General features: G+C 37.3%; 1 long non-coding RNA gene across 2 annotated transcripts in view; it reads left to right on the top strand.

Moving 5' to 3' along the window:
* Nucleotides 1-27,628, top strand: part of LOC121064384 — an 86,576-nt gene that overhangs the window by 36,379 nt on the left and 22,569 nt on the right. For both annotated transcript variants that reach the window (XR_005816483.1, XR_005816484.1), the window contains exon 4: nucleotides 9,271-9,378. This is a non-coding gene — a long non-coding RNA (uncharacterized LOC121064384). The remainder of the gene's footprint in view (nucleotides 1-9,270; nucleotides 9,379-27,628) is intronic.

Genomic DNA, 27,628 nt, shown 5'->3' with positions numbered 1-27,628 from the left:
CGTGTATATAGTTCAGCACTTGTTTGTATAATTCCCTGTACATATTTAGCCTGTAGTGTTTTATGTTAGACTTAAGAATAAACTTGTTTTGTCATTTTCCACTCACCTTCTGTCTGCTATTTATAACTGTATGGAACAGTAATTAAGGAGAGAACGAAACAGCCTAATGTGATCGCCCTTGAAACAGTATTTTGTAATGTAAGGAAGAATAAGAGAACTCACTCAGTTTGTGGGCAAAAATAAAAATTTGCTGACAGATTTTTCGTCTCATTTTTCTCCACAAGTGAAATAATTGAATTCTTAGATTACTCTTTAAAAAATTTAGGGTGTAAAGGGATAAAACCTGATGTGCTGAGTAGGGGTTACTGTCAAAGGAGTTACTGTTCCTTTCTTGAGCCAAGTACCATTTGACAGTTTTAAAATAAAGCTTACAAATCATTTATGGGAAAATGCACAAATATGTTATCATGAGAAAAGTGTTGCGGGTTTCAGAATATGACAAGGGAAAATCCTGACTGATAATTTCATGCATTTGACATCTTCATAATGGACCATGTCAAAGTCCCAGGAAGGGGAATGCAAGAAGATTATATACTTTTCCACTGTAGTAAAGCAATCAGATCCCTACTGTGTGTGTTGTTCATCTTTTCTTGTATTGCTTTTTGTTTGCTTGTTTGTTTTGTTTTCTTTTGTTTTTGGTAATGCTCACATTCACAGAGTGATTAGGATATGCTGGAACTGCTACTGCCTAAAAATCTATCATTATGGATTATGATAGAAAGAATTTGAATGTCTTTCAAAGCTGTTCTGTTCTATTCTATTCAGGTTCTTTACCACACCCAGTGCTACGGTATCTGAGTTTTCCCCTAGAGCATTAAATAACATGAGCAGAATCTGTCACATGTGGTTTGTTCTCCTAGTATAAATGCAAGGTTAGGTCAAAATGTTCTTCAGCTTTCATAGTTAGACGTGCTCAGTAAATATGAGCTAATATACGTGTGCCAATTTTTGGAGTGTTCTTGAACTTTTGTATTGCATCACTCTTTAAGTGTTTTTTTTTTTTTTTTTTAATTTATTTAATTCTTTTTACCTGTTTGATACATATTAAACTGCTATCTGGCATTCAAAAAGTTGTTTTGAATTGTGACATTGGATCAAACATGTGAGTGCCTTGGACAGTCAAAACTTCCGAACACATGACAAATGCAAATTTACTTTCTTTTCTAAATTAAAGAATTGCCAGCATCTCCTCAGTAAGTTGTTAACATGTAAGCTTGTACACTTGTGGAGCAAGGGGCATTTTTGTGGAGAGATTATGTGTATGAAAGATTCTTGGTTCTGAATGCTTGATTACAACACAGGAAAAACAAGGAATTTAGACTTAAGAAAAATTAGGACTTAATCAGCCCCTGCAAGACTGTGACCTTCAAGACTGGTGGAAGACGTCAGAAAATAAGCCATGGGTGTAGGCAGGAACCAGGAAGGCACAGGAAGTTGCTCAGCTTGATGGCTTTTAATCAGTATGTACTACTTATGGCTTGCATTTGGAAATCACAGTATTTTTGAGTGTCAGGGTCTACTCTGTATCAGCTGTCATTATTGGCTAATGGTAATATTTGATAATCATGTTGGAATCTTATAGATTTTGACAAACTGTAACTGTTGGCTTTGTTATGGCAACATGACTACTACTCCAGCCAATTGATGTGTGAATTTGCCCAGTAACTTCTCACTTTATCATACAGTCAGGTTCAGACTCTATCTCCTACTACTAACAGAGCAAGCATTTTGATGGCACACTGAAATCTCTGCAACTGTGATACGCTATATTCTTAGAGCCTCCCAGATTGTTCACTGCCTCATCCGATTCTTTAAGTATAGCTTTTGAACACTGTTTTGTAGACAGTTATACCACGTCCTTCATCTTATGTCTTTAGATGAATATCTTGTGCCAGTATGAGTTTGTACGCCTAGCACTTTCTATGCCCTTTCTAGTTTTTGTGATCACTTTATGAGGAAAACTTTGTTTTTGCTTTTAGTACTGGGAGGTCAATCTTAATTTTGCATGTGCTTAGAATGATGATAATGTGTTTAGCTCCAGTATCTATTTTGAAATTTACTCTGACTGGTTATTTCCATTTTCACAAAACCAATCTGTTATAGAATCTTGCTTTGATCAACAGACCCAACAAAGACCTCTGTTTTGGTATCAACATCATCCGAGCTTTGCCTTGTTGTGGTGCACTCATGAATATGTTTCCTTTTTATGTGTCTTTGCAACTTGTGCTGAGATTGACACACTTTGGCAAAATTTTATTGGAGATATGAGACAGCCCCCCCCTTACTCTGCATGCTTTTGTGTCTTGTTATGATTGCCTCCATATGGTGAACAAAGAACTTGAAACTCAGCCCAGTAATGTATAGTACTGGCTACCTAAATGTGTTCAGCCTAGTTAGATCAAAACTTATGGAGACTCAGTGATAACTGTAACATTGAAGGTTATTTTAGTCAAGCTAAGAGGTAGCATGCAAAAGAGAGCTGCTGAGATCTCAGGCAATGGTTTGACAGCTCAGTCATCAGGTTCTTTTGCATTTACTGCCATTGAATGATATCTCTTCAGTACCCTTGGAGAACATGATTGTTTCCAGAGGACTAAGTGAATGGGAGGACAGCAGAGACCCAAGGAGTTAAGTGGAGAAAGTAGGGACTGGTACAGCAGAACAGTAAGAGACCTTCAGATGGGTGTTCATGATTGTTTATGATCTCATTTGCACAAAAAGATAAGTCTAACATGACTGGTTTTTACTTCTTGTTGCAGAATGAATTTATGTTTCTCAATAGTCTGCTTTGGGGCTGAGCATAAGAGTTTGTAGCTTCTCTTCTTTTCTTTTTGTTTTTTTCTTTTCTTTTTTTTTTCTTTGTGTGTGTGTGTGTTAGTGCTGAGCCTTTTTCTATTGATACAACTGAACTTCTACTCTGAAATAAGCTCACTACAGTTCAAAGACCACAATTAAATATATTTTCCAAAGCTCAAATTTGGTGAAAACTTTAAGAACTATATGACTAATTATTTTGATGGAAAAGATGAGCACAATTTACAATGTTTTTGGATTACAAATGTTACAGCAGTTTGCTGAGGCCAGAGGACATAATCACAAAATTAACAAGAAAATAGCTGTACAAGCAAGTGAAGTTGTTAATTAGACTTCATTATATACCATAAGTTATAACAAAGTTAAAGGATATATCTGACCTGTTGAGTGGGATGAGATACCAAACCAAATGCAAACTTCTGATATTTTCTGATAAGGTAAAAACTGTAGGAGTGGATAATCCTGTTATAGGCACCATGTGTAATAATGAACAACAGGTACCTACTTATTGAAAGGGGAAAATAAAATTATTTGTTTTGAATTTTGATGATGCAAATTTCCCTGTCTACTTACTGAGTTCAGTTAAACAGTAATTAGAGAACTTTTCCTTTAAATCAATGGATGCTAGTAGTTTATGCAGAAGTTGTTGTGTTACACCTGACAAAACTCAATTGTTCTGTTATTTGTGTAGTTGCTCTATGACCTTTTCCTTTCTATGCTTCTTCTCAAGCTACTTATTTCATTGAGATAATACATTCTTAAGGGCAGGGACCTTTTGTATTGTTCTGAGAAATATTTTGCATCGTTTCTGTACAGAAGTAGGGTAGTACATGTAAAAAAATGAGCTATAGATGTTTTTGACTTTTTTTTATCATTGTAGCATCCCTCAGATCCTCTAAGCAGGCTTATACTCCATCCTCAGTAAAAATTCTACACTGAAAAAGAAGCTGCATCCTCTTCAACAAAACTGAGCTGAACACTTTCTGTAAGACTATATCTCAGTAAAGCCCATCTGTTCAGCAGTGTTCAACATGTCAAAAAAAAAAAAAAAAAGAAAAGAAAAAAAAGGATTTAGAATTTACCTAATGTAATCAACTCTTTATTCTTATATAGGTTGATGCATTTCAAAGAAATACTGGAGACACTGACATGTAAGTTTTTGTCTTTGTGGTTCAGTACTCTGGAAAATTTATTTCTCTGTGTGAGAGCTCTTTTTTAACAGTAGGTTTCTCTTCAACTTTTTATAACATCCAATGATAGGCAGAATGTCATCTTGGATGTTAGAAAATCCAACTTGATTTGGTGATGCTGGGTTTTCCTCAGTCTTTTCTGATGCTAAGCTCTGTAAAGGTTGTAAGAATAGCTGGATATCTTGACATGATCTATCTTTTCCACTTTTTTCCCTTTTCCACTGGGATCTTTGGATTTCATAATCCTTGATTGCAAATGTTTGTATTATTGCCCTAAATTTAAATGTGAATATCATCCTCTTATACTGGTCAAAAAGATGCTAATCTTTCGTTTGCTAATGTACAAGTATTGCAGAAGTCTCCAGAGATTACAGGTGGCTTTGATGTCTTTTCCTACTGTCACACTCTAAACCAAGAGTATCTAAGTAAAGATTTCATTTAAATACACATGATAGTCATTGTCAATTAAGTACAGTTGTTAAAACATGCTGTCTAAATGCTTTATACTTTCATTATAAATAATATATCTATTCCAGACTCTATATGCCACTGAGATGGAAACTGGTATTCATGAAGTGTATGGTACATATTCAGTTAAATATGTACTAATAACATGGCATACCATCTTAAAACAACCAAGGCAGTAATTTTGTTAGAAAGAAACAGCAAATTGTGCCTTATAACCCTATGTGTATGGTGTTAAATCTGCCCTCTGTATTTTCTGCTTCTCACATGCATAAACGAAATGGATTTCTTTGCATCTGACCAACGCGTAAACCGCAGGGAGATGTTTTTAATAGGATTCATTGTGATTAGGAGCTGTGGAATAGCCCCATAGTCATAGCAAAGTTAGAATGCCACAACTATTTGATAGGAGACATTTCAATCTGTCATCATCTTGTGTGCCCTGACCCCGATAATACACCCCATTCAACCTGAGGCACAAACAGAAATGGTGAGGTAGGGTTGCATTTTTTTTTCTTTTAGCACAGCACCAGGCACAGTTTTTATGGGTTCCTGGGAGAAGAAAAAGCATTTTATTTCCTGTGCTGTTTATCTCCTATCTAACCATTTAAAAAAAGATATTTTGTTTCCTGAGACACAATAAACAAGTGGAAGAGGGAGAAAAATCCTTCCTTAGGTAACCTCAGAACAGAAGAACTTTGTGCATTATGCAGCTCAGGCCATGCCAAAATGCAATTTGGAGGGTGTCCAGCACTTCATTGGAAAGTAATGGTTTTCACTGAACTGAGTTATGACCAGCTGTTTACAGACAGTCTGTGACATACTGATAGAGCAGAACACCGTATGTTGCTTTCCAAATCAAATGATACAAGAAGTGTGACAGAGTGGAGAAACATCTGTCATTAGCAATTTTCAGCACGCTTCACTAATTCTGGACAAAATACGAGTAATGAACTTACCGCAGGAAACTTCAAATACTACCACTGCTGAAACAAGGATATAAACAGCTAGTGCTCCTAATGGCGTCTAATTTAATTCATTTGCAGTAAGAAACAAACAAAGTGGGTTATTTGTTTTTGATCATGGGGTAGTAAATAGTAATGCTGATCACAAACATTCATTTTAATCAAAGAAAAAGGGATCGTGGAACTCAACTTTCCTCAAGTTCAGACAGAAGGTAATTATCAGATACTTTTTTTTTTTTTCCCTTAGTCTTTTAAAATACCTGTCTGTCTGTCTGTCTATCTGCCTATCTATTTTAAAGAAAGATTTTCTTAGAACAGGCCAAGGAGAAGTTGTAACACAGATATCATCCTTCTCTGCCTTGGTCCTCTCACTCACTTCTCCCCCAGTCAAGTCCTCCTCCTCAGCCTTCAGGGACTCTGAAGACTGCAAGTTTTCTGTGCAGTATCACTCACCATGAAGACAATGGTGAAAGTAGCCCAATGGTGGCATTTACTCCCTTTGCCTACATTGTGGCACTGCTGATCCTGTTTGAAATCTAATGGGTCCAGATGTATTTTTTTTAAAGTGGCACTTTAATGCATATGTGGCCCCTATATATTACTCACTTTAGTATTTTCTGGTTGACTTCTCTATTTTAATCATATCTGGAGCCCAAACACTGTAATTTCGTGATGATTTTCATTTTATGTCTTTGAAATCAATTGAGTTGTTATGCCATTCGCATTCAGGGGCTTTGGTTTCCCCTTACCACTGATAACATAGCAAAATCCCGAAATGGTTTGGATTAAGTGGCAGTCCACAGGGGAAAAAGGAGGAAAATGAAAGGACAGGTTGTTACTCTTTATATGAACTTTCAACTAATGTTCACACAAAGCTATAATACGAAATGTGGAGGATAGATTTAGTCCAATCCATTGGTGTCCCACCTATGGGACTTTCCTTGGAATGGATCCCAGACCAAGAGAGTGAAAGCCATTCCGAACTGATGACTGTAAAATGAGTGTAGGAGGTCTTTGAGTAGCTGTGTAATTGCAAAATTATTCATGATAAAAAGCACTAATCTAGAATTCCCAATTTCTTGTAGATTTTCCTGAGATGTCACAAGAAAATTGTGTAACTTTCCAATGCTTTGGATAAACCAAATATATCTGAACACAATACATGGAAGAATAAGAGAAAATTAATGGAAATATTTTATTGCGATGGGAGATTATGATAGAAGTAGTTTTCTCTTTCTTTAATGCAGAAAAAGAAGACTGCTTGATAGAAAATATTTCAAGAACTGCAAATGTGATGTTCCTCTAATTCTTAAAGAAATCTACACAGGAGAGCAAAGCAAAGGGAAAATATAGGTACCATTGACACCCGTCATTATGTTTGTGATCTAGATAATAAAGTAAGCAGACCCAAGCAATTCGCTAACACTAACGCTATTCTTTACATAAACAGTAAATGTTTAGATTTTCCTGTTCACTGACTAACAGCACACATATCATAAACACTAAGCTGTTATAGTACGTTTCGTGTGTTGATTCACTTTAACAGTTGTTAGTGTGAAGACAGGAAAAGAAAAGTGGGTGTAATGAGACCATGTGCAGTATGCTGTGAAAACAGAGGCCCTTATTTGGCATAATGGGTTGCACCATAAGGGCCATAAAATTGTGCATGTGTTAGTATCATTTTAATTATTACGGGTGCCACATGTTAAGCAGAATAGCGGAACTACTAAAACAGCTTCAAAATCCTTACTGCTGATCGCTGCATTTAATTACAAATAGGAACATTTGGAGATAGGTCACCATAAAACCCTTCTGTTGTCAAATGAGCTCAAATCTGATTTTTGTAATTATGTTTTTATACCACAGATCCTGTTGAATAACTATAGGGAATAAAATTTTAATAAGTACTGATTAAATGCAGGTACATCTTGCTTCCTAAGAATATTTATGAATGTTCTTCACCACTTACATGAAGGTACCATCACTGCTTCTGTTTTGGTCAGTGATGATCCTTCAACCTTAATCCAAATAAGCTGAATAACTTTATGTGCCATGAAATATTGTTTTTTTTCAGTGAAGCATAAAAGCACTGGATTTCAATTATTCATTCTGTTTGCCAGAGCTGTGTACAGTATTCTAGTCCTCTAGTACCAAGGCACTTTCATTCTAACACTACATGTCACGTTCAGTACAATATGATAATTAACCTTCCTAAGGCAGGGTTTTGATGTAAAGAATGAAAACTTTTATTGGTCTTTCCCTTTTTCCATTGTAATAACATGTTCCTGGTTTCATGTTAATAGAATGTTAGTATCAAAATGAAAATTGTAAATATATCAAATTTGCAGTAAAATAAGCTACAATCACTAAGATTGTAGGTGCTAAAAATGGTAATTTTGGATTTAGATAAGTAAACTTTCATTTTACATAAAGATTGACTATAAAGTTCTCTAAACAGAGATTTATCACTGCAGGAATGAAAGTTAAAGAGGTGTTCAGTGACATAAAAAGGAAGTAGCAATTACATATATAAAATTCATCATAGGTTTTAGGCTTGATTTTCAATTATATTAAGTATAGCAGTGTTGTATTTGGCTAGATTGTTCAAAGAATAAAATTAAAAAATATATGCTTGTACATATTTCTGTGCATTTATTTGGTCATACTTCCCATTTCTTTTTTGGAGACTCATGATAACCTAAAACAGGCCTGACTTTATGCTTTTGCAATTTTAAATACTGTCATGAAATAGAATATTAATAAAAATAACTCACTGTATATCTGAAGAAGGAAATGTGTTTGTGAGACATTGCCACTGGACACATGGGCTAACACCCAGCTCAGAACATGCTCCAGAGCTACTGTGTATGCACTGGCTTCAAGAGACCATCAGCTGGAAATAATAATATGCAGTGCTTCCTGGAAAGAAACTGATGTAATTTGTAAAATGATCAGTAGAAGAGAATTGTTTTTCTGTTTCTGATGCAGACTGCTCTGCATCACTTATAATTGCATGGTAAAATGTCTCATTTAACCCCCACAGCAGTCCAAGAACTTCTGTCATGGCTCACAGAAAAGAAGCAAAAATCTTGTTGATTTTCATAACCTTTTCTGAAATGTGAATGAATAAGAGTTAATAAAGAACACAAAATATTCTGAGTGCTAACAAAGAGGCCCAAAGATTTTGGGAATGGCAGTAGGCAAGCACCATGAGAAAATAATAAGCTCCTCTGGATTAGAACATTTGCAGGTTATCTGCTAATGTGAACAAGCAGAAACATTGATACTCAATTGGGTAAAAACACAGGTAATGGTGAAAGTCTGGCTCCACTCCAGTCTCAAACGATTATGCACACCAGTGTGTGCAGCCCATTGGGGCTCACATTTTTTTGTACTCATCTCTGTGAGGGCAGAATGGACCTCTTGTTGGACTCTGGATCAGCGCTGGAATAATGCTCTATCTATCTCTAATGAAATTGTCTCTTACTAACATGAAATCTTTATCTGACAATGCTACCCTCCTTCTAAAAAACAGGCAGCTAAAATCAAATGCTTGGCTTCAGTACGTCCATTGTAATTCTGAATCCTGTGTAGCTCTGGTTGTGATCCTATTTCACGCTGTAAGGCATGCTTAGTGTTGGATGGAATTATGTCCTTGCAGGGGAAAATAATAATAAAGGCGTTTGAAGAATACTCAGCTGATTAACTGTCTTGTAGAGAAGATGAAAAAATAAAATAAAATAAAAGCAGTTCTTTATCTGTGGGTTTTTTTCCAGGTTAATTCCATGAATTGATCTTGCTCTGCAATTGGCAGTATAAGAATATCTTACTAAAAAGAGAATGAAGATGGGGATATCAACATAAGTGGTGGATGTTAAAGAATGGTAAGACATTATCTTACACCATAACATTGCTGAGCCTATATGAACCCATTATGTACTCATTTGAGCTCTATATCGGAAGTTGTCTGGAACATACTGGCTCATCCTTGTGGGTTTGGGCAGGAAATGCAAGTCCTGTACTTGAGGTACAGGTATATCAGTCCTTGCTCCTACGCATCATCATACAGTACTTGTAACCTGCTGGCTGTGGATGACTTGTTTTGGGCATTTGATTCTATGTTAATGGTATGTCTGCTGTATTGCTCTGTTTGACCCTACTTCCCTATCTCTAAGAAAAACAAAACAAACTAACAAACAAAAACTCACATTAAATTGAGAAGTTTGATATAAATAACCTCTGGAAAAAAAAATCAGTTCATCACTTCATGTTTTATCAATTTAATTTTAAATATAAAGGGTCATAAAATTAAAAATTAAGGTGATTATTAATATTACCTTGCAGAAGCTGCTACTGCATGTCAGAAATCCTGTCATCCATTCTTATTGATAAATAAGATCCTGGTTCAATAACATCACAGTTGAGACTTTTCCGGCAATGGAACATTTTGAGAACTACAGCAAAACTTATGGTAATACCAACTCATACAGATGGAACTGAACTCACATTCTTGTTTTTGGGCCAAGCCAGGTCCACTTGTGATTTTGGTCCACTTCTCTGTGCTAATGTGATTTCTTGGAGAAGAGGTTAGAAATAATACAATAAAGGTTATAAATAATTTATTTTCTGTGAAACAGACAGTATTTTACACAGTTACTTAACTAGTGTTTGCTTCTTCACCAACCAGTCACATCTTCTCTTATTTAATTCGTATCAGTTCTCAGGGAATAAAGACAACTATCTAACTGGTATCTGGTTACATTTAAAATCTGAGTGTATTCCTAATATTTTAGTAAGGAAATTCTTTGATTGTTCCAATCAGAGCAAAAATATTCTAAAGAATATATTGCTTTATATATTAAAAAGTCTCATCACTGGAACCTAAAGTTTCAGCGACTGCACTAGATACTTCTGTTCTTAATTCTCCAACACCAGTCCCTTATAAACCGTTGAAATTTTTGCTGCTAATATTAATTACATTAGCTGGAATTTACAGTTACTAAACCAGAAATATTTGTGATAATTTCATTGTCATTTCCAAGTCTGTGATGACCATGAAAGTAAAGCATACATAAATGAAAGTGGTTTTGCTGCACAGATGTTCTTTCAATGTAAAGACAGCTCAAAAAAATAGACCAAAACTGTTTCTTATTGGATTTGCTTTTGCCTGAATTCTTCTTCATTCTTAATCCAGTCATGGAAGCTTCATTTCATTTCAGAGTGGTTGCTGCCAAACAGTTGTGGTGCTGGTACCCTATCTCCTGCAGAGCTACTTGAAGGTAATAAGAAAGAAAACAAGTTCTGTATCCTGAAAAGCATAAAGGACAGTTTTTGCAGGTGTCACTGTTTTCCAAACTGTAATGCCCCACAGGAAAAAATAATAAAAAAATAAATAAAATGGACATGATATGTGGTAAATGACAGCAACATATCAGTTGGCCAACTGAGTATCAGTAAAAGTGAAAGTTTTTTTTTTTTTTTTTTTTTTTTTCTTTATAATGAGAAGACATTGTACAGGATAAGACATAGCTTGATAAGACATTCCCGCTAGGTCACCCTTTTGACAGAGATACTGAGGACTGCTGCTTGCAAATGTATTGCAACAATCAGGAATTGTGGGAACATCAATAGTTTTGACAGTGACGCTAGTAATGGCCATAGAGAACAACTCTGTGTTACTGTGAATCAGTCCTTGACCTCTAGAAAGGGATTTTGCCTTTACAAAATCTTGAAGTATGCTGAAGTTGAAACTCACCAGTCCACTATCTTTGCCTATCTATTAAATTCCTATTCAGAAATATTTGCAGAATTGTAAATGGCCTTTTCGATACTGTGGAAAAAGTACTTTTCCCTAACTGCTCTGCTTTCTGTGTCTACCCATTTCAGGGATAACTTGACACATCATTGTCTTTTGTGAAGTACTTTATGTTGTGCTAATACCGGCTTTTAATTTTGAACCTTGTCAACAAAAATACTTTAGCCTCCAGATCTATCTGTCGCGTTCAGGTGCCCCCTCTGTTCCATTAGCTTAGTTAGGTCTGGTATTTTATGAATGTAGAGAACAGATCATGCCTCTTTGGTGCAATCATTGAACTAACTAGGTCTGCAGAGCCCATCCTACTCTGCATCTTGGTCTTGGTTCATTTTTCAGATAAGGGAGAAAATGCTATCACTTTGTACATTGTACTTTTTTTTTTTTTTTTTTTGGATGACAATTTAAAGGAATCTATCAATTTTTTTCATCTGTATCATGCACTGATACTCCATTCCTCTGAGCCAAATCGTGCCCTAAGAAAAACTATCACTGCTTCCACGAAATGTTACTTAGTATGCAGAAGTGTTGCCTGTGTAATTTTATATGGAATCTTTCTGTTCCTCTCAATCTTATTATGATTGATTTGGCTGAGCTGTCTGCAAATATCAGATTCTCTGCTTGTCTTAGCCAAGATATTCTTATCCAGCTCTGTGTTTTTGTTTCACAGTGAAAGTCTATCAATCACTTTATTAAAGAAATTTAAGACTTTCCCTTCATCTGATATCCCAGCTTATGTGAATTGCAGTAATTTCCTAGTTATTTTGCTGGTGATGATCATGAAGAAGAAAAGTGGCGACATACGTGTATCATGGTTCTCCGATGCACAGCAAAATACCTTGCTGACCCTTTAAAAGACAGCAAGCAGGCAGAAGTGATAACATTGGAGCAGGATGTGACAGAATATAAGTATTACTTTCCATAATATGGTAGAACCTAAAAGCCCTCATGAGACTGAAATTCTATTCTCTGGAAGACTGTTCAAAGGGGCAGAGAGATGCTGTCCTTGTTATTTAGTTTAAAGAAAAGCTTGCTGGGAGGGGGCTGAAGGAAGGGGTGGAGGTAAGAAGTAATGGGGGTGGGAAACTGTTCATTACTGGTACATTAATAATTAATAGAATAATCTTACAGTTTCACATGTTCATAAACTATAAATACTGATTGCTTAAAATATTTTAAAATAATTTTGTGTATTAGCCCTCTGTGTTCTCATTTTACGTACCTGTCATCCTGGAAAAAGTCATTCATGTTTTTCTGGCTATTATTTCTATACTATTTATTCCTTTACTTATGTATTCAGTTGAAAGGATAGATAAAATGTTGGAATAGGTAAATTATAAGATGGCATCCATGCTGAAGCAGCTGAAAATGGGATAACCCAAGAGGATAATTCATGTACTGAAACAGGAGCAGATGTCAAAAGAGACAGCTTGTCTGGTTTGTTTGGATGATGATTCTCTAGCATGTATTGACGGAGCAAGATTGTCAGACAGCCTGTTTGTGAAGTTCAGTGTTGCCTGTCTTAATCGTTCTTTGCGGGGAGGTGACATTTTGTTGCAGGCAATTGTTGAGTAAATTTTTTTATGAATTGTTTAAAGCAAACCAAAACTGCACTACCAAGTGAAATTCTTTGCAAATACCTGAAGTCCAGTGGAAACAACTGTCATCTTGACTTTTTAAAATTAAATTGGATGGATTGCCCCATCCATACATTGTGCACAGAATTTTTCTGTTCTCTTCCTCCGGTATCCAGAGAAGGAGAATTCAAATGAAACAATGAGAAGGAAGATGACATCCATTCTGGACAGAAGGTAGAGAAAATCAAGACTTTTAAAAAGTAATATACATCTTCTACATCTAGGGAAATGTGCTTTCTCAGGATGCATTTGTGTTATTATGAAATTTTAGAGGAAAACATGAAGGAATATGAAGAATTAGGTTTCGTATTTAATAAGTGTCCTGAAAAACAAATTTCTACCTTCTTGACCCTGGCTGGTAGGTAGCTAAGCACCACCACACTGCTGTCTCACGCCCCATCCTCAGAAGGACAGGAGGAAAAAATATGATGAAAAAGGGCTCATGAATTGAGGTAATGTCAGCGAAATCACTCACCAGTTACTATCACACGCAAAACAGACTCAGCATAGGGAGATTAATGTAATTTATGGCCTATTGATAACAGAATCGAACAGTGAGCAACTAAAAGCAAACTAAAAACAGCTTCCCACCTATCCACACTCCCCACCCCTACCCCCCACCCCTCCCACCCACTCTCCCAGGCAGCACAGGGAACGGGGAATGGTGACTGCAGTTAGTCCCTAACTCTTCGTCTCCGCCGCTCCTTCACGGTCCCTCTCTGCCCCTGCTCCACGTGGGGTCCCTCCCACGGGATGCCGTCCTTCCCGAACTGAGCCTGCGGGGGCTGCCCACAGGCAGCAGCTCTTCAACAACTGCTCCCGCATGGCTCCGTACATGGCTCCCACATGCTCTCCATGGCTCCATGGGCCGCAGCCTCCTCCAGGCCACATCCACCTGCTCCACCAGGGGCTCCTCCACGGGCTTCAGCGTGGAGATCTGCTCCATGTGGGACCCATGGGCTGCAGGGGGACAGCCTGCTCCACCAGGGGCCTCTCCACCGGCCGCAGGGGAACTTCTGCTCCTTCCTTAACTCTGCTTTCCCAGAGGCCCAACCACCATCACTCCCTGGCTTGGCTCTGGCCAGAGGCAGGTCCCTTTGGAGCCGGCTGGAGCTGGCTCTGATCTGACATGGGGCAGCTGCTGGGCTCTGCTCACAGAGGCCACCCCTTCATCCCTCCTGCTACCAAACCCTTGCCATGTAAACCCAATACAATCACATTTTCAATTTTCTGCTGTTTTGTGTAAGCAACTTCAAAGGAGTAAAACATTCAGCTGGAAATTTGGTATTACCTTGTTAAAGGGAATGAAGTTACCCCTCAGTTTTTGTGAATCCCACTGACACTAAGGATCAGGGGTCTACTTAGCAACTTGTAGCAAAATAAGGAATAGGGAACATGCCCTCCCAGAAGAATAAGGAAGAAAGGTTTGTAAAACCCTGACTTCAGAGACAGAAATTGAGGTGTAAGCCAACCTGATACGGTCACATACATCTACCCACCACCCAACTTTTTTTTTTTCCTTTTTTTTTTTTCTTTCTTGAAATTAATTCTGTTTTCTTACCTATGTAACTAATTAAATTCTTCAATAGCTCTCTTACTGAAACAATTTCAGTGTCTCAGATTTTCTCCTCTTGATGCTGTGGTCATTTCTAATTGATGTACACAATATTCTGCTCCCCATATCCCTTCTCCCTTCTCCCAGTTTCCTAAGGCTTTGAAACACTGCTCATTTCTTCAGGTTTCTTCCTTTTCATTTGAAATCCATGTCTTTTACAAGACTAGGATTGTTCATGTCCAAATTGTTTATTTCTGCTCTCTCCTATTTTTTGGTTTACTGTTACTTCTGTGCTTTTTACTTGATTTCTCTGTCCATCACTTCTCCCATTATCTTTTGTGTGAGCTTCTCCATGTCCTTGAAACAACCTGTCTCTTCTATGCCAACCATCCAGTCCCTCTTCTTTGAAATCCATCCTTAACTCACACCTTTTAACTTGCCAGTGATGGCTTCTCTAGTAGACCAATTCCTCACCAAGCAAGTAACAAAAACCAGAAAATAAATAAATAAATAAATAAAGACAGAATTTGCAGATGTTATAGTTGGTTTTCTTTAATACCTCAGCATGATCTTCCATTTTGAATCTTCCATCTCTGAAAGGACACAGGTACGTATGCATTGCTTTTGTTTTTCTTCTTTTCTCTCAGTCTTTTAAAACGCTCAATTTAAGTCGATATCAAGGCTTAGATTAACACCATATCAAGGCCTTCAGATGAAAGGTCATGAGGTCAAGTCCTTTGTTTTGCTGTATCCTTGCTAAGTGAAATATATATTTCTTTAAGTATACAAATAATAGTAAGAGATGGAATGAAAAGGCCTTCAGAGGTTAAACTTAACATTAGTAAGAAAACTGTGAAAACACAGGTGTTTTAACTACTTGTGCTTTTGTGCCAGCCATGACATATGGAGCAGACACCAAGAAGATGGAGTTGAAGACTATTGTTAGAATTCATTAGTATCATCTTGCATTTTAAGCATTGCAATCTAATTTACTAATCAAATTTGTATCAGCATATGCATGCTTATGCTTAAATATATGATGAAGCAGCCACATATTTTTAAAAGATGACATATTTTTATTTACACTTAATTTTGCACTTCCCAGAATTTTTCTGTCTTTTCATATTGCCTTATGGTGTGTTGCTTGACTCCCGTTCTCTGTAAGTGTGAAAAGTCAGGAGGAGAGTTCACAGCAGGTTGATGGCCTGGAGATTAAAAGTCTGTCTAAGGACATTTCAAAGTTGTAAAGGTATTATTCTCACATGTACTTATTTCTTGGTGGGTGTGAACAACAGCTACTCACCAAGCTGGTCTAGTGTGAAATAGTTTCCTGTGAAATGATGTGCAGACATATGCAGAGAGCCACATGTACAGCACATGCACAGACTCCATCCTTGACTTATGATTAGTGGGATTCTTGCTGATAACTGAGTTAGGAATGACCAGTGGGGCATCCAATGTTTTAATTACTCACACAACTAAGTGGATTTTCCATGTTTACCAGAATAAAACTGCAATCCTGTCCTGATGCTTTGAGATTAACACATTAGAAATGACCTTGACTTCTCATCAGTAGTTCCCTATTGCTAGGCCAGTTGCAGACTGAGCGTTTCCAGTGTGCATGGTTCATCTCTATACATGCCTTTGTTTGTCAATTCCTGGCATGAATTTTACCCATGTTTCATAAAAGTAACTTTTATTCTACTAAATGGTAAATGCTATTCTTTGTCAAACTAAATATGTCAGCTAAATTATACAAAAGAAAGTAGTCTTTTGAGCAATTTTTAAAACCTAGGTAATAATTTGGCATCTGGTTACTATGGGGGATGGATACAAAATATAGTAGAAACACTGCTGATAATATTTTTTTTACTTTATTTTATTCTTTTAAGGCAGTTTATAGGACACTGAGGCAAGACAAGGCTATCCAGGTCTTTTGACAAAGCTCAATCACAGAAGCCCAGTGTGACTGTGACCAGAATGATAGGTCTTTTAATATGCGCTAAAGTAAATTCTTCCAGCCCTATTACTCTACACCAGCATAGCCACACCTTTTTGATGGGCCAAAAACTAGTGTGCCATATTCCAGAAAAGACAAAAGGAGCAGTAGGTGGGAATTGGGACAGGCTATGTATTGGAGGAGGCCCTGTGCATTAGGGGAATGAGAGTAAAGCAAAACTTGGATATAATTCCTGACAAAATCTAAATTATTTCTCTCTTTGTGTTACTTTGCTCAGTTGTATTATATTTATTGTATTAATGACTCCATATTAATGATATGCTGAGTTTTGTTCTAGAAACAGATTTTAGATTTGCTACATCTGCTAGGGTGACAATTTTTTGGAATAGCTCTTGGTGGATATTTACTAACATATGCAGATACTTCAATCACCTTAAAGTCAGACATTTCATCTTGTATAGTTGTATAGACTCCCTCTGAAGTCATTGAAGTCATTGGAGAGCCCTGGAAAAGCTGAATTCTCTCAATTGACTAGAATGACTACTTAGATATGGATAATACTCAGATGAGATTAACCCAGCTCTTGGTAAATACTTTCTGATCAGGAACTTGGTGGGATGTACCAGCATTGTGAGCTCTTCTCAGATAATTCCTGATAATTATCCTGATAAATTCAGAAATGCAGTGTAGGAACTAATGACATTTAAATGGAAAACAAGTACTGCAGTATGAATTTGTATACTGAACTCAGAGTACTCACTGGACCATAATACAGAAATCAAAGAATCATAGAAATCATGAAATCATAGAATGGCTTAGGTTGGAAGGGCCTTAAAGACCACCTAGTCGCAACCTCCCTGCCATGGGCAGGGATGCCACCCACTAGACCAGCTTGACCAAAGCCCCATTCAAACAGGCCTTGAACACCTTCAGAGATGATGCATCCTCAACTCCTCTGGGCCACCCATTGCTGTGCCTCACCACCCTCTGAGTGAAGAGTTTCCTGCTAACATCTAACATGTAATCTAATACTATAGCTTTGTTACATTGATAATAAAACCTTATTTTACACTTAGCAGAAAATCTTTGGTTTTGATTGCTAGTATTCATCTCTGATGCTGCTTTCCTGTAGCATTGCCAGATCTCTTTATTCTTTAGGGCTAGCATTGTAATTTATCTTTCCCTATTTAAGAATTATTTTTGGTGAGATTTTCTGCATATTCTCTCTTCCCAGTTCTATGTCTATTCTGATATCTTGTCCACTCCTTTTCACTAGTAGAAAAGTAAAATAAAAGTTTGATAACTATTGTCTTGAACACCAAAGAGTTTTAACAGAACTTCTGTATCAGTTAGCATTCTACATGTGCTTCTGTAAATACTGAAGAAAATGTGATTAAAATCAAATCTCAGTGCTTCAGTTATTTCCTCAAGGATCTAGTGATGTTCTTCTTGCTGTTTTTGTACAGGAAGATGTCTGTGCATATAGCAAATCACAAATAATTTCATTCTAAATGATTTCTTTGAGTGCTTTGCCACATTTGCTTGCCAGATATCCCACCTCAAGCTCTAGCCTTACACCTTGTCCTATGGAGAACAATTAAGAGAACAAACTAAAACTTTCTACATTTTCGCAGATTACTCAGAGAGCAAAGAAGTGTTCAATGTGAATAATCCTGTCAGACTGTGACCCTAAAAAGAAAGTATTAATTTTTGTTCTGTCATAATCTGTTTATGACAATGAAGATCCAAGCCAAAGAAAGAAGATCAAAGCTTTTACATGACATTCAACAACCTCTAGATGAATAGCCCCATCCATGCTGGCCATTAGCACATTTTCAGACAAAGAAATCAGACCCCAAACAAAATAAGCATGTTTCAGAATAAGGCCTATGCTAGAAAATCCCAGGGGTAATAGTTAGCAATCTGATTCAGATAAAACAACTGCCTTTAACATAAATTGTTCTTGACATTTTAAAGATATATTAAGGTGTTAAAATTTGTTGGATGTTTATTGACCAATGAAAAAGAAAGCATCCATACAGCCTTGTATCAGTTCATCTGTCTATTTTGCATACTTGTTTGCTGATGAGCAGAGTTTCTCTAAAGGAAAACACAGAAAAACAAAGGTAAAACCAGACCATTTAGTGAAATTATCATTAAACATGAATGTCATTATCTGTGATCAGGCACCATTTTCATAATTGTCTTACAATGAGGTTGTATGTCCAGAGTGTGACAGAGCTCCCTCTCTGGAAAAAGAGGTGTGGGTTTTTTTTGTGTGTTTTTTTTTTTTTTTTTCTTGCTTCATATTCAGTCCTCTTTTTATTTCAAGTATTAGCAGAGAGTAGTTGGGCTTTGTCTTCATCTTTCTCCTAACTAAAATAAACTTTTTGGACATGACCATAGATTATAGGCAGGCTGCTCCAACATATGCAACATTTTCATTTGTTTCACAGTGACTCAAGGAAGAAGTGAAGTTATTGAATTTTAAAAATAAGCTTTATTGAAAGTGTGGGGATAGAACTTTCCCCTTTCCAGCAACTTGAGAGGTAGTTTTTCAAACTCCTAAAAAGGCACAGAACAGTTTAGGTAAGAAATGAACTAAAGGCCAATTAATTTGGTCCAACACCCTTCTCAACACTGGACTACTTGTGTCAGGTACCTTGTGTGACTATCTCCAAGGGTGGAGGTTGCACAGCTTCTGTAGGCAACATGTTCCAGTGTTTGCTCTCCTTCACAGGCAACATTTGCTTCCTGATATCTTGCTGGAATTTCCCTTACTGCAGCTTGTCTGCGGCCTTTGTGCTGTCCCTGTGCACTGTTAAGTTCTCCAGACTGAACAATGCAGTGCTGCATGTGGTTGACCTTTGATGCTGGATAGATACACTACTGACTCATGCCCAACTGTTTGTACACTTGTCTTATCTCTCAAAATATAAATAAAATTTCCACAAAAGGAGGGGAACATGTTCATCTCCCTTCTAGTATTTTTCACTTTCCAAAAGAAAAAGAAATGCAGATGAGTCACGGGTACTCATGTTTACTTATATTATAGAACCTAGAGTAAATCCATTGTTTGAATTCTTCATTGCTGAAATTTTTTCTTCCATGGACCTATAAACTTTCATGCACATAGTTTTGACTACTTAGAAGTGGGAGTAAGGAGCATGTGGTGGATTCTCTTCATGTTCCTGCTACAAATCATTGTTAAATTTTGAATAAATAATTTAGAGGAGACTATCTTAGACCTCTTTTTGATGGCTCCTACATGGTAAGTAAAAGCTATTCTCAGAAGTAGTTACTTAATTGGAAGGTCCTGTAAAATATCTTAGACTCTGAGCACACTGCATCAAACTCCTCTGTGTCTGATTCCTGAAAAATAAAAAAATAAAAAGAAGATGGGGAAAGAAGCAGAGAGACTGAAATGCAGTTGTAATTATCTGCCTTCTAAAAAGCACATTGAAAATATGTGTGCCAGATTCTATTCAGGCTAAAACAGTGTCATTTTTATTTTTATTACTCTTACAATTGATATTTTTAATGGATTTCTAATTAATCAGTTTCTATATATAAATTTGTGTCTTACTGTATGTAAACAGTTGCACCAGAAAATATTGGGATCTACTATCTGTACAGAACAGAAAATTACACCCTGAAGAGAATCAACTCATCATTACAGAATTAAATTAAGCTTGTCGATTAAACCTTTGTATAGTGGTTGGACTTTTTAAAGATATGTAGTTTTATTCAGTTACATTCCAGCAGTGAGGAGGAGTATATTTAAGGCAAAGGGAGTTGTTCTCCAGAACAACTGTGATATAATTTTTTTTGTGATAAAAGATAAATAAATTAAAAATGATAAAAGATAAATAAATAAAAAGCAATTATAAACTGGGAGGATTATTTTTCCATGAGATTTTTGGTGACAACAGTTTTAAAAGCAAAGTTTGAATGACTTCTTAGGTTTCTACTGGTGGTTCTATGCCAGTCCTACTACCAGTCTAAGACCATGGACATTTGACAGATGTGAAAATCTGCCATTCAGAGGTCTTTCATGGTTCACATACACTACAGTGTGCTGAGTCCAGGAATGCCACTCCACATGTCACTGTTAGCATGTATTTTTCTTCTCTCCCCACACACCTTCTTCCTTATCTAATATTGTTGCTGCATTCTCTTCTCTCCAATTCCCTGTTTCCAAAAGGAATGCTGAAGAATTAAACTGTGTTAAATACTTACTGCTCTGTTGAGGATTGGAAGGGAAGTGTATGCTTTACCTGAATATCTCTTTCTAACAGTCCCCTCAGTCCTTTTAAAAAAAAAAAAAAAAAAAAAAAAAAAAAAAAAAAAAAAAGTTGCTCCTTTTGTGGAAAGTTTCTGTCTCCAAGAGAGGTAAAAGGTAAAATAGATAGTTAGCAAAATGTCATCTGCTGGCTAAAACCATGCAGTGTAGAAAGGCATCTTGCTTATGACTTTGCTGCTGTGATTGACTTACAAATAACTTTGCTATTAAGTTTCTGGATCTTGAGCGGAGAACCAACCTGCCTGGGAAGGCTAGGCTTCCACCAGAGATTAGGAGGAAGCCAAAAGTCTCAAGCCTATTTGTGACAAATGGAAAATTTGAAACCAGGTCTTTCAGAAGTGCAAGGATACTTTTCACCAACAATAGCGATTAGCGCCTTTGTTACATCATTTTATTGTTTAGGCATGTGTTGGTCTGTGTCAACACAGATTGACAAAGTCATAGAATTTTATTGGACAATGTGAAAACTCATTTGCAAATTTTATTGCAGTCCATCATTGCCTGCATTCACAGTCCAGAGGCCTTGCATTGTTGTGAATAACAATTGGGAGTAATTTCTGGCTATGGTCAATGTAGAGGTTGCAGTCTTCCACCGACAGGTGTTCCTTCCTAATTGCTTCCATTAGTTTCTCTTTATTGCAGGGCTTCATCGCCCGATGAATGTAGTGCTTCAACAAATACCAGACCAGAACTATCAGCTCCAGTGTGTGGCATGATAATCAATGTACACTCATCAAGCCCAACCTTAGTAAAATCCTCTGGTCAAATGTACAGTACTTATTTCCCAATAAAATATTTATTATACCAAATGCAATGATTCAAACAGAAAATGCTATCAGTGCAAAATCTGTGGCAAAACACAAGTAATTGCCAATACTTGTAAATATGCTGACAAGTCATGATGCCTATGGGAAGTAAAGAAACTTCTGACCTAACAATGTCAGTGCAACATAAAGCTTGATTTCATTCTAGATTGTCAACCTTCTTGATCATCAAACCTTTGTCTACTTTGGATTCAGAATCATAGATATTTTAGCAAAAAGAAGAGTGCATTTTGTATTTTTATTTGCCTTTCTTCTCATACTCATTGAAATATTCACACAGGTATGAGTGCAAATTGGATTCTTGCCTCCATCCTACATTCTGAATTATCTGAATTTTGTGGCATTGCACAGAGGTAAATGAAAACTTATTGTGCCTTTCAGATCTTTTGTTCTGTGCGGTAATTCTCAAACCAGACAGAATATTAATTGTGGTTTGTGTGTGTGTGTGTGTGTGCTTTTTTTGTTTGTTTGTTTGTTTTTTAGACCTGAGGTTACATTTGCAGAAAATACATTTAAGGATGACAACAAATGCCTGGTGTCTTCTTGCTAAGGAACTGAAGAAATTCAGTTGAGAATTATTGGAGATAAAAGGCCCAGAGAACCATTGTGTGCTTATTTAGAGTTTTCTCCAGAATATAAGTGTAGTTTAGCAAAACCCACAATCATATAAATCCATAGCTGCAATGAATTCCTTCAGAAATACCTTTCTGCCAGGGCATTATTTTGAAAATATTTTTCAGTGTCAACTATCCATTAAAATGAAGACTTTTTTTTTTTCCTGAGTTATTCCATTGTGCTTTCAAAGTCTTTTCCTAAAAGCAGCAATTTTTGTTTCTGTTCTCTATCATTGTCTTTTTGCATTTGTTCTTTCCCTATGTCTCTTTCTCTCTCTCCATGGTAACACAGAAGTTGATAACAATGTACGCCACTTACCAGCAGAAGGATTCAGAAGGGAGAAGTATAAACTACAAGAAGTGTAGAAAAGTGTGCTTAAAGCTGCACAGTAGCTCTCTAACTGCTGCAGGCTTTAACCTTTTTTTCTGCGCTGTTCACATCTGGATCATTTTCCAGCATAGCTGGGTCAAATTGATTTTGTCTTTTTTTTCACTTTACCCCTCTTCTGTTCTCTCTCTGTTGCTTCCTCAAAGTAAAAAATACTTGTTTGTTGAATGTTTCAGGACTAACCGTTGTTAGGAGGAGAGAATGACGTGGCTGTAAACCTGCACTCAAAGGCAAATAACAATACAGCCAATACCAATGGAGGCTTGCAAGTGAAAGCAGAATCAATCAGCAGCATAACCATGAAAACAACAGCCAGTCTCTGTTTCACAAGCATTTTTTCAGGACAAAACAAAATTCTCTGGATCACATTCATCTGGGCCATATATTGACATCTTGTGATCATTCATTGACATATCTGTGTCTGTTGTGCCTGCACCAGATTCTGTTGCTGGGAGAAGTCTTTGCACCAAAACCAACCAGAAATTAGCTTTTTCAATTAATGTCATTTTGTCTCTTTGCTCTAGATGCCAAATTACAGGATGAAAGACCCTTCAGACCACTCATTTGGTTCAGTGACTGTATATAGAAGTGCCCACAAATCCTCACTGGCCAATGCCCTTCCCTGCTACCTGATGTAAACAGGATGTCTCATTCACTGTGCTATTACTCAACCTGTACATTTTTGACCATGCTGCTTGTTCCTCAGCATCTCACAACTATGTTGGCCAAATTGTTTAGCCAAGTGAAAGGCCAAATTGGTCTGGAGGACTTGTAAAACACAGTTCATGACTACATTCTCCCTATAACTGAGAAATTCAAATAATCCCTATTTTCTACTGGCCACCCAGAAAGAATGTAAATATCAGCATAATTAGATTAATTTGCAACATTTTTTACACACACACACATACTCCCCTTTGGTTTTGGGCATGCATCCAACAGAACAATATGTGTCGCTGAAGTTTAGGGCCATTTGCTTAATCTTACCTTCTGGCACACTCACCTGTGAGTCACAGCCACGGCTACCTATGGGACAGATAGAGCCTCCATAGTGCAAACCTCTGCTTCAGACTTGCTCTCCCTTAAACTAGCTGGCAGAGGCAAGGATTTTCTGGCAAAAAGAGTTAGGTACTGAAATACTCATTGTTGGAAACCAGGGGGGTTGTGCATGTTTTGGAGGATGATTTTGGTAAAATGTGTGCACTGTGACATTTTCAGTCCAGAGTATTTCTATTTTTGGTACCAAAAAAAGCTTTTCAGAAACCAATCTTCATTTCAGCTAGTGAAATCAATTATTCATGGACCTTTATTGCACAGTGAAGTTATCTAGCTGTGTTTGGGCCCAATGCTTATAAACTCGTCTGCCTTTGCTCTCACATTTCAATTTTTGCTTGCTTGCTTCCCCAGATCTGTGTTCCTTAGAAGCAACATATTTTGAGAACAAAGAGTGCATAAAGCAGCAAACAAAGCCAACCTGGGACTTAATATGCCACACTGCTCTTCCCATTTCAAAAGAAAGGGAGATTTGTCCACGGAAGTATCCCTTTGTGGGAGACACTGGTTTGCATGGGTGTAGATTGGGTGAATATAAAATATATAAAATGCTTTGGGGTAGCACAGAGAGGAGGAGGTGCTGCTGGTATGAAGTCAAGGGACTACCTGTTGAGATAGGGTGGGTGACACCTCCTCCCACCACTGGCAGCCTTGTTGGCACGGCTACGAATTTGCCCTTTTTCTGCCAGGAGCCATGATCTCATATTTGTCAGGTATTGGAAGCAGTCAAAGTCAAAAACACTCCTACAGTTTCGAGGACGCAAGGATATTATTCTGCGGCTACACTACAGCTAGTTATGCTGTGCTGCTCTCACTTACTACCTCCTGTGCTGCCACCTGCCAGACCCAGCCCGCCTCATCCGAGCGCCGTCTGGCATTGCTGGAGCGTGAGGGGCACGGCCTCCCCGTGAAGGTGGAGTATGTTGGCACCGCAGGCCAACAACCCTTCATTCTTCAATATGGCTGGTGCCCAGGGTCAGCACAGGAGAAGGTTTTTTTTTTTTTCTTTTTTTTCTGGTCCAAGTAGCTCAAACAAAAGCCAATTACTGCACATATGACGAGGCTAACAGTGCTCCCTGAAAGCAATGCTGGGATTGTATGATGGAGGCGTGCAAGTCCCCAGTGCACTGCTGGGGAGCAAAATGTTGCATTGGCATGGCAGATTAAGAATTTAGATGCTGAACCTGTCTTAAGATGCATAAATTAAATAATGTTTTATTGAAACCATGAAGTTGCTTCCATAAGGTCTGCATTTATCTGCTTATTTTCAGTCCTTATGGCTGGTAACAAGCAGTCCAACAAGTCTGAGGGTTTTTTTGTCCTTTTCTAGGACAAACCCGCCACCCCCTTGAATGGTCAGGGTAAAACTCCAGAGCAGAGGCGTGGCAGGGCGCAGGCATGTGTTTCCATGGAAGAGTGGTGAAGGCAATGGCATGGCAGCTTGTGGCGTTATGGTATGTAGCCCATACAATTGCAGAGAGGCTGATTGGCTGGCCCAAGCAGAACTTCTTCTGCCGAGGCGTGTTACCACAGGCTCACTGGAGTGAGGACCTGTAGGCTGCGCCCACTCCTCCATTAACCCCCGTCACTCACTGCTGTGGCCCTGGTCCAGATGGACACAGAGTTATGCAGGCTGGAGATGAGGCTTTGTTCCCACTGTCAGTACTGTGGAGCCCATTTTTCTAAAGAAGCAGCTTTCAGATATTTGGGTTTGTGCCAGGTGCTGATAATCCAGAAAATCCTGAATATAAGTATGTTCTTTAAAAATAGCGTTCCCTTCACCTTCATGTGCCAGGCTACAAACACTGTTGTAGGAATAAGGGCACCTTGTTTGACAGAGATTTTTGAAGGATCATGTGGGGCTTTTGTTTTAAAATATATTAATTTATTATAACGTAAAGTCATCTGCCTGAGGGATGTGAGATGTTGTTGGACTACAACCAAGTCCTGGCTTGTAGCCTCCTAAAGCAGGGTGCTAAGAAATAAGTCTCAATAGAGATGGATGAAATGTTTATGTTGAAAATGTATTCAACAGACTTCACTTTTTTTTTCTTATGTTTTTTTTCCTCAAAATAGTTAATGTTTTCTAGATTTGTTCAAGGCATGAAATGCTGTGTGCTGACGTAGTATTCAGCAAAAGTTGTTTGTGTAATTGCAAATTATTTGAAACACCTTTTCTTTCTGTGAGGGTGCCATGGTCTTCTAAGACATTAGAAGACTCTTACAGGGAGACTCTTTTTTTCTTACAAGAAAAAAATTCTGAGCTCAACCATTCTGTCTTCTTTGATTTTATTATTACTATAACTTTTTTTTTCTTACAAGAAGACTCTTTTCTTAAGAAATCTTACATTGCATTATTCCTTCTCTCTGAGTAGATGAGTAAAAAATTCGTTGACATAGAAGAGGTTAATTATAACTAGCTTCTTTCAGGTGCTAGCCTAGTATTCTTATATCTAAAGCAATGATCACAGAATATGGATAAGGAAAACATATTAAAAACCTATTGCAGAATGTCTAAATTATGTCAAGCAAATATCACATTCTTTTCCTAAATAATTTTGGTGTTCTTTCCTCCCCTTGCAGCCACACCTGTACATTTTAATCCTCATTCTACTAGCCCCTAGATTTTCTGAGGTCTTATACAAAACTGTTTAAAGAGACCCCCAGAAGATAAGGGTTAAAGTTTCACAGTTTTCCTTCCATTAGTGTTTCAGTAAGATAATGCACTATTCAAGAGAATAACCATGATATTGGCGGTGATACTTATAATTTCTCATATACTCGTTTACAGAAATTGTCAAACTTTTTTAACACATATGGTGAATCCTAATGACTTTTTTTGGTTCAGTTATTGCCATGTGAAATGTAAGTGTGTGTAATGTTATGTTGTTGATGATAAACATGCATATTTTTAACATCTGAAGATCAGTGAGGACAGGTTAGCATCATGCTACTCCCTTTTTCAAACAAAAATTAGGTGAGCATTAATTCTTAACATTACAGGTTTATAGATAGTCCTGTGGTGTTTCTGCATGGGTGGTGTCTAACGCAGCTTGCTGTGTCCACTGGCACCACATTGAGCTTAAAGGAGCTCCATATGGAATGGAAGTGTTCTCATATTCTGCCAGTTATAAGACTGGAGAAAAAGACAGAGACAAGAGACATAATGAGCAAGCTAGACTGATGGACACTTATTAAACCAGACCAGCCCAGTACAATACCTCTTTTTTTTTTTTTTTTAGTCAGAAGCTCTCAGAAGGAATTCATACTTTGGGGTTTGGAGGTATAATCAGAATATTGGGTTGAAAACTATCCTATTGTCTAAAAAAAAAAAAATTGCTTCATTATTTCAAAATTTGCTCATTATGCTTAGGAAAAATCTTCTGTCTAAATCTAGAAATCTGCCATTTTATGCTGCTGTAAATTCATATTTACAATTGGTTTTTAACACAGTGTCAGTAGAAGAATGTCAGTTGACAATGACTAAACAGAGGGAGAGGAGTCTATTTTTTACAGGGCAAAACATTTTTATTTTTTCATTTCCTCCTCTTTTATCCCTCACTTACCTGCACCCATTTGTCTCCTTCCATCATCTATTTCATCTCCTAAGAAATCCAGGCTGTAAGCTGTCTGATACAGGCACCCATTTTTCATTATCTGTGCAGGTAGCTTCTGTAATATAAATAAATATCAAAAATTCTTTGTAACTCCTCAGACAATAAAACATTTTGTGAAAATACTGTCACTACTACTTCTGTGCTATTACGTTACGTTGAGGTAACAGCTATAGATCACTTAGGTAGATCTAGAAGGTCCATGAAGAAACTACCACAGACTTTGAATATTTTGAGTTGAAAATGGAAAAGGACTATCATATGATAACACTAACTTTAACAGCATAGTTATCTGCATGTTTGACTGCCTTAGAAGAAATTTATAACTTTATGCTTGACTGCTTCAAAGATCCTGAAATTTGAGTTGGTAATGA

The sequence above is a fragment of the Cygnus olor genome, chromosome 2 (genome assembly GCF_009769625.2).
Source record: "Cygnus olor isolate bCygOlo1 chromosome 2, bCygOlo1.pri.v2, whole genome shotgun sequence".
Lineage (NCBI taxonomy): Eukaryota > Metazoa > Chordata > Aves > Anseriformes > Anatidae > Cygnus > Cygnus olor.
Note: the sequence above shows the minus strand (reverse complement) of the source record. Positions and strands in the feature narration are given on the sequence as shown.